This window comes from Schistocerca nitens, chromosome 1 (genome assembly GCF_023898315.1).
Source record: "Schistocerca nitens isolate TAMUIC-IGC-003100 chromosome 1, iqSchNite1.1, whole genome shotgun sequence".
NCBI classification, from domain to species: domain Eukaryota; kingdom Metazoa; phylum Arthropoda; class Insecta; order Orthoptera; family Acrididae; genus Schistocerca; species Schistocerca nitens.
The window spans coordinates 895,940,807-895,948,839 of NC_064614.1; the positions used below are offsets into that span (position 1 = coordinate 895,940,807).

At 46.2% G+C, this 8,033-nt stretch overlaps 1 pseudogene; it reads right to left on the minus strand.

The window, feature by feature from the left end:
- Positions 1 to 264: 264 nt before the first annotated feature.
- On the minus strand, positions 265 to 382 carry LOC126207414 (5S ribosomal RNA; annotated as a pseudogene).
- Positions 383 to 8,033: the final 7,651 nt, after the last annotated feature.

The following is an 8,033-nucleotide window of genomic DNA, read 5'->3' on the forward strand; positions in this document are numbered from 1 at the left end:
CCAGGAGTGTAGATATCGGCTTATAAGTATGCAGCACACCGAACACAGAGGTAACGCGGCTACGACCTTAACTGACCAACTCCTCTCTCTTTCCGACCGGTCGCCGTATCATCCTCAGCCCACAGTCGTCACTGGATGCAGATATGGAGGGCACGTGGTCAGCACACCACTCTCCCGGCCGTATGTCAGTTTCCGAGACCGGAGCCGCTACTTCTCAGTCAAGTAGCTCCCCAGTTTGCTCGCAAGGGCTGAGTGCACCCTGCTTGCCAACAGCACTCGGCAGACCGGATGGTCACCCATCCAAGTGCTAGCCCAGCCCTACAGCGCTTAACTTCGGTGATCTGACGGGAACCGGTGTTATCACGGCGGCAAGGCCGTTGGCTTAACTGACCAAAGATTCTTGAAAAACTGCCGTTATCTACGCTTACTTATGGTAGCCTGCGGTAGTTTTTCAGCTCTACCTACGGGTAGAGGCCAGTGGTTTGTGAGAACTGGGCTTGAGACCAGTAGCATTGCAGATGTCCTTCCGTGCGTTCAGATCAGGCGAATTTGGTGCCGAAGACATCAACGTGAGGTTACTATTACGACCCTCAAACGATTGTAATACGGTTCACGTCTTTCGACAAGGACAGTCATCCTGCAAGGTGCCATCACTATCGGAGAAGAGAGCAGACGTGAAGTAATGGAGGTGGTCTTCAACAATATTCACGCAGTCCGCAACCAGCTCTCAAGCTGCCATCGATTACTGTCAGAGATCGTTTGGAGGCGTGGTGCACAACCTCGATAGCATAATACTGCCCCCACCCTCCTGCATCCGTGCTGATGATATGTAGAATGCCATCAGCCATTCGTCTGAAAGACGGCGTATCCGGACACGGTCGTAATCAGATGAAACAAGAAAAGTGATTCATCCGAGCGGGCGACATTTTTCCATCGATCCCCAGTCCAATCTCGATGGTCCTATTCCCACTACAGTCGTAATTGACGATGTCGTTGGGTTAACATGGGAACAGGTGGGACGTCTGCTGCGGAACCCCATGTTCAACAATGTGTGCTGAATGGGTGTGCTCCAATCATTTCTGCCTGCACCAGCGCTTTATTCCGTCATCAGATCTGCGCAGATTGCCTCTGATCCTGAACTATAGATCTGGCAAAAGCCTCTGACCTCTACCTTAAATGATGTTACTAGTGTGTTTCGTGGCTTCGCTGTCCTTCAGTGGCATTGTCCAGATGTTCACGACAGTAGTGAGAAAACAGCCGACCAACACTGTCATTTGCGAGACGCTCGTTCAGAGGCACCTTGGCGTAGCAGTCTGGCGTGCGTTAAAGTCGACTGTTTCAGAGGTTTTCCCCCATTTGTAGCTCATCGATGCTGGAATATTTCTCATGCGCTTCTGCTGGTATACTTTCCTTTCTCCGTCATGTACCCGCAGCGCCACCAAGCGGTACTGAATCTCTCAGTGGACAGTGGATATTTGTCTCATTGTGTTACACCTTGATTTAAGAGGAAGCGCTTGGAAATGGTGCATCGCCTATTTGAACTAAGTGTAAAAATAAAGTAGTATACTCATCTTGAGTAGTAAGGAGCGATCTCTAATAGTTACTTGAGAGGAGATGGACTTCCACCTAAGATCGCTTGCAAGCAACAAAGTAGTGAGTAGTGCGTGTTATGGGATACGAGCATTCGGTAAATTATAACCTTGACTTGCTGACGCATCGTTCATCTCGTCCCTCACATATCTGACAATATTTCGCAGAAAAGGTCCTATGAACATGACTCCGGAAACGCATCGTTGCCACGGTAGATAGCGCTGACGAATGACTTTCTCTGACCACATGCCACGTGTTCTTTGTGCGTTGTAGGCTGTGTAATTGATGCAGTGTACTGTAAGCAGCAGAGGAGTCCGGTATTCATGTTGGGGCCGGCCGGAGTGGCCGAGCGGTTCTAGGCGCTACAGTCTGGAACCGCGCGACCGCTACGGTCGCAGGTTCGAATCCTGCCTCGGGCATGGATGTGTGTGATGTCCTTAGGTTAGTTAGGTTTAAGTAGTTCTAAGTTCTAGGGGACTAATGACCACAGCAGTTAAGTCCCATAGTGCTCAGACCCATTTGAACCATTTTATTCATGTTGGGAATATGGCGAGGTGGTATTTGTATACGGCCAACAGATGAAAACGGTCGATAGGCATCACGACTATACCAAAACAAGTACCCTCACACAACATTTAAGGCCCTTGTATGGTCAATGGTCCTTTCGGACAGACGATTGCGTAGGGAGGCGGCGGACTGTGCGTACACCAGATTTGGAGGAACGGTTCTACAGGATACTGAGACGAACCCTACTACAGGCTCAAGGCAAGTGGTTCGCTAACATGGTGTAAGTCAACGTACGATTACGTTTATCTTGCATGACAACCGCTGCTGTTCCTATCAACTACAACCCATGAAGGCTACTTTGAATATCTGTTGTGACGTTTATGCGATGCAGCTCTGTGCTCTGTTCCAGGATGATTTGTAGTTGTTGAACGTGCACCGTCCATTTCTCTACACTCGTTCATGGGACCTCCCTTCCTCCATTTCCAGTAAGGAACCCGTCCCTTCAATTTTTCGGTTTTATTAATGTTCAATCAGTATAATAACCTTTTATCGAGGTACGTTGTAACATGATACTACGCACCAGCTATTACATATTTTGCTTTATCTCTGTATGAATGCATTCATAGATCTGAAGATGGTAACCATGCTTACCGAAACTGGTAATCGCCAATAAAGGCTGTTTGAAAGCGATCTTGACTAAGGAGTTCACCTTCTCTCAAGGAAGTAAAAATAAATTATTGTGCGCAAGGTCAAGGTGAAAAATGAGAGCCGGCCTGAGTGGCCGTGCGGTTCTAGGCGCTACAGTCTGGAACCGCGAGGCCGCTACGGTCGCAGGTTCGAATCCTGCCTCGGGCATGGATGTGTTTGATGTCCTTAGGTTAGTTAGGTTTAAGTAGTTCTAAGTTCTAGGGGACTGATGGCCTCTGAAGTTGAGTCCCATAGTGCTCAGAGCCATTTGAACCATTTTTTTTTTTGAAAAATGAGATTACCTTTTAACGAGGTGTTACCCGCGGCTGCGCTTGTATATCAGTATCTTTACTATGATCGATGATGTAAGTAAACTGGTAATTTATAACTGTCACTGTGTGTAGCGGAGTAAAGACGTATGTATGAAAAATTATGCAGTGCTGGTGTGTAGGTGCATAATGAGTGTGTTCCTGTTTTTTTTTTTATATGTCGAATCTGAAACAATCCATTATATTTTGTAATTATATTTATAAGATGCGCCGGCCGCTGTGGCCGAGTGGTTCTAGGCCCTTCAGTCCGGAACCGTGCTGCTGCTACGTTCGCAGGTTTGAATCCTGCCTCGGGCATGGATGTGTGTGATGTCCTTAGTTAGGTTTAAGTAGTCCTAAGTCTAGGGGACTGATGACCTCCGATGTTAAGTCCCGTAGTGCTTAGAGCCATTTGAACCATTTTAAAAGATGCCTTGATTCATTAGATTCGTACAGAAGAAGAATTTTTAGAGATTTCACTGATTCACACCGTAATGGATGTGAGATTTTGCCACCGGAACGAGAAATACCAGCCTTTTCTTCCTTCCACTTCAATGCATTACAGTGTCTACATTTTTTATCCCTCCCACTATGGTGACTAATTTATGATTAACATAGTCAATTAATTAGTCAATTAATAGATCATAATCAAACCCAGCCTCACAAAAGACTCCCACATTCTACGTGTAAACGTATGACGTCTCTGTCGTATAGCGTTTCAATGACGCCGTTGCGTCTTTGTGAATCTTCAAGCGTCTCTGAAGCTGTAAGAGTCGCGTGATGCCCAGCGTCTAAAACGCAACTGGCTTGTGACTGTTTCTGTCTCTGTGGCTCTTACGGCCGCCTGACGCTGTGTGTCCAAGTTCTGGCAAAAAATTTGGAAATTTATGGTAAGTTCCTATGGGACAAAACTGCTGAGGTCATCGGTCCCTAGGCTTATATACTACTTAATCTAACTTTAATTTACGCCAAGGACAACACACAAACCCATGCCCGAGGGAGGACTCGAACCTCCGACGGGGACAGCCTCGCGAACCGCGGCAAGGCGCTCCAGACAGCGCGGCCAAGTTCTGGCACCACTGAGATTGCTCCCAGGTTTGCCACGTTCGAGTAACTATCGTATCTTTGATCTAAGCGGTAAACCAGACTTACGGTTTCTGTGCAGGTCGCAAGTATGTAAAGTACACAAGCGGCAAGACGCAGTCAATACCTTCGCTGCGCAGTGCCGATGGTACTGTTGCCGACGACTGTGCCGCTAAAGCGGAGTTACTGAACGCAGGTTTCCGAAATTCCTTCACCAGGGAAGGCGAATGGAATATTCCAGAATTTGAAACACGAACAGCTGCTAGCATGAGTTTCATAGAAGTAGATACCTTAGGGGTTGCGAAGCAACTCAAATCGCTTGGTACGGACAAGTCTCCAGGTCCAGATTGTATACCGATTAGGTTCATTTCTGATTACGCTGATACAATAGCTCCCTACTTAGCAATCATATACAACCGCTCGCTCATCGATAGATCTGTACCTACAGATTGGAAAATTGCGCAGGTCGCACCAGTGTTTAAGAAGGGTAGTAGGAGTAATCCATCGAACTACAGACCTATATCATTGACGTCGGTTTGCAGTAGGGTTTTGGAGCATATACTGTATTCGAACATTATGAATCACCTCGAAGGGAACGATCTATTGATACGTAATCAGGTTGGTTTCAGAAACCATCGTTCTTGTGCAACGCAGCTAGCTCTTTATTCACACGAAGTAATGGCCGCTATCGACAGGGGATCTCAAGTTGATTACGTATTTCTAGATTTCCGGAAAGCTTTTGACACCGTTCCTCACAAGCGACTTCTAATCAAGCTGCGGACCTATGGAGTATCGTCTCAGCTGTGCGACTGGATTCGTGATTTCCTGTCAGGAAGGTCGCTGTTCGTAGTAATAGACGGCAAATCATCGAGTAAAACTGAAGTGATATCAGGTGTCCCCCAGGGAAGCGTCCTGGGACCTCTGCTGTTCCTGATCTATGTAAATGACCTGGACGACAATCTGAGCACTTCTCTTAGGTTGTTCGCAGATGATGCTGTAATTTACCGTCTAGTAAGGTCATCGGAAGACCAGTATCAGTTGCAAAGCGATTTAGAAAAGATTGCTGTATGGTGTGGCAGGTGGCAATTGACGCTAAATAACGAAATGTGTGAGGTTATCCACATGAGTTCCAAAAGAAATCCGTTGGAATTCGATTACTTGATAAATAGTACAATTCACAAGGCTGTCAATTCAATTAAGTACCTGGGTGTTAAAATTACGAACAACTTCAGTTGGAAAGACCACATAGATAATATTGTGGGGAAGGCGAGCCAAAGGTTGCGTTTCATTGGCAGGACACTTAGAAGATGCAACAAGTCCACTAAAGAGACAGCTTACACTACACTCGTTCGTCCTCTGTTAGAATATTGCTGCGCGGTGTGGGATCCTTACCAGGTGGGATTGACGGAGGGCATCGAAAGGGTGCAAAAAAGGGCAGCTCGTTTTGTATTATCACGTAATAGGGGAGAGAGTGTGGCAGATATGATACGCGAGTTGGGATGGAAGTCATTAAAGCAAAGACGTTTTTCGTCCCGGCGAGATCTATTTACGAAATTTCAGTCACCAACTTTCTCTTCCGAATGCGAAAATATTTTGTTGAGCCCAACCTACATAGGTAGGAATGATCATCAAAATAAAATAAGAGAAATCAGAGCTCGAACAGAAAGGTTTAGGTGTTCGTTTTTCCAGCGCGCTGCTCGGGAGTGGAATGGTAGATAGTATGATTGTGGTTCGATGAACCCTCTGCCAAGCACTTGAATGTGAATTGCAGAGTAGTAATGTAGATGTAGATGCCCTATCGTTGAATACCTGTTTTCGGGCTTAACGTCGGATTTTACTGTCGCATCTCCACAAAAACTCTCCAGCTACGTCAGCTAGTGTAACACGTCACTATCAAAACCCGCACGCACAATAACTTTGGATTCGCAATATTACTGACTAATCTGCAAACACTTAGTCGCCGACGATCACGCCGGGTCATCTCCATCCCACAGAATTATAGACTGTTTAAAAATATTAATAGTACTCAAAATCTAGAGACAAATTAAATGTGCGTACTGCTTTATCGTCGGAGGCCCCTGGTCGGGATTCGTGAGCTTGGTGCAAATCTAATTATTTGATGCGACTTCGGCAACTTGCTCGTCGATGATGACGAGGAGAACACACATCGAGTTACAAGTGGCAAAACTCCGACCCAAGATCCCAGGAACAAGAGTTAGCAATGCTAACCACATGACGACGAACTGTTTACGTAAGTCGGAACACATCTTAGAAGTTATAAGAGACGCGTGACGCTCAAAACATTCGACCGGCTTGTGACTGATATTAGTATGAAAGTATGGATGAAACTAGTAGGATATTGCATATGCATTGAATTCATTTTGTTCAATCGTATTATGTAGAAAATACTGTAAATGTTTTTTCACAAATATGATAAAGTTTAAAAGTCAGAGAGTAAATAGTTTTTTGGAAGGGTGATTATTGTTCCTTATTTTACGTTATAGTCTTCAGGCCAATAAATATGTTGTATTAGCCACTTTCTAAAGTAGCCTATGTTCTTCCTCAGCGTTCCAGCTATCTCTACAACAAATTTCATTAAAAGCGGATCAGCGGTTTAGTCGTTAAACCCGTAACAGAGTTTCTTCCGCTTTTATACACTGAAGCGCCAGAGAAACATATAGGCATGCAAACATGCCGTATATGGCGCTGCGGTCGGCAACGCGTACATAAGACAATAAGTGTCTGGTGCAATTCTTAGATCGGCTACTGTTGCTACAATGGCAGGTTATCAAGATGTAAGGGAGTTTGGTGTTATAGTCGGCGCACGAGCGATAGGACACAGCACATCCGAGGTAGCGATGAAGTGGGGTTTTTCCCGTATGACCATTTCACGATCGTACCGTGAATATCAGGAATTCGGTAAAACATCAAATCTCCGACATCGCTGCGGCTGGAAAAAGGTCCTGCAGGAACGGGACCAACGACGACTGGAGAGAATCGTTCAACTTGACAGAAGCGCAACCCTTTCCCAAATTGCTGCAGATTTCAATACTGGACCACCAACAAGTGCCAGCGTGGGAACCATTCAATGAAACATCACCGATATGTACTTTCGGAGCCGAAGGACCACTACTCGTGTACCGCTGATGACTGCACGACACAAAACTTTACGCCTCGCCTGGGCCCATCAACACTGACGTTGTACTGTTGATGACTGGAAACATGTTGCCCGGACGCACGAGTCGCGTTTCCAATTGTATCGGACGGAGATGTACAACCTCATGAATCCATTGAGTCTGCATGTCAGCAGGGGCATATTCAAGCTGGTGGAGGGTCTGTAATGATGTTGGAGTGATATGGGATCCCTGACACGTTTAAATGCGACTCTGACAGGTGACACGTACGTAAGCATCCTGTCTAATCATCTGCATCCATCCATGTCCATTGTGCATTCCGACGGACTTGGGCAATTCTATCAGGACAATGCGACACCCGACACGCCCAGAATAGCTACAGAATGGCTCCAGGAACCCTCTCCTGAGTTCAAACACTTCCACCGGCCACCAGATTCCCCTGACATGGACGTTATTGAGCATGTCTGGTATGCCTTGTATCATGCTGTCCAGAAGAGATCTCCACCCCTTGCGGATTTATGTAAGCCCTGCAGAATTCATGGTGTCAGTTCCTTCCAGCGCTACTTCAGACATTGGTGGAGTCCACGCCACGTCGTGTTGCGGCACTTGTGTGTACTCGCGGAAACCCTATAGGATATTAGGCAGTTGTACCAGTTGTTTTGGCTCTTCAGCGTAATTTTAGTGTGGATATGGATTACAGCGTAGATAAGAATGCCCTGATGCT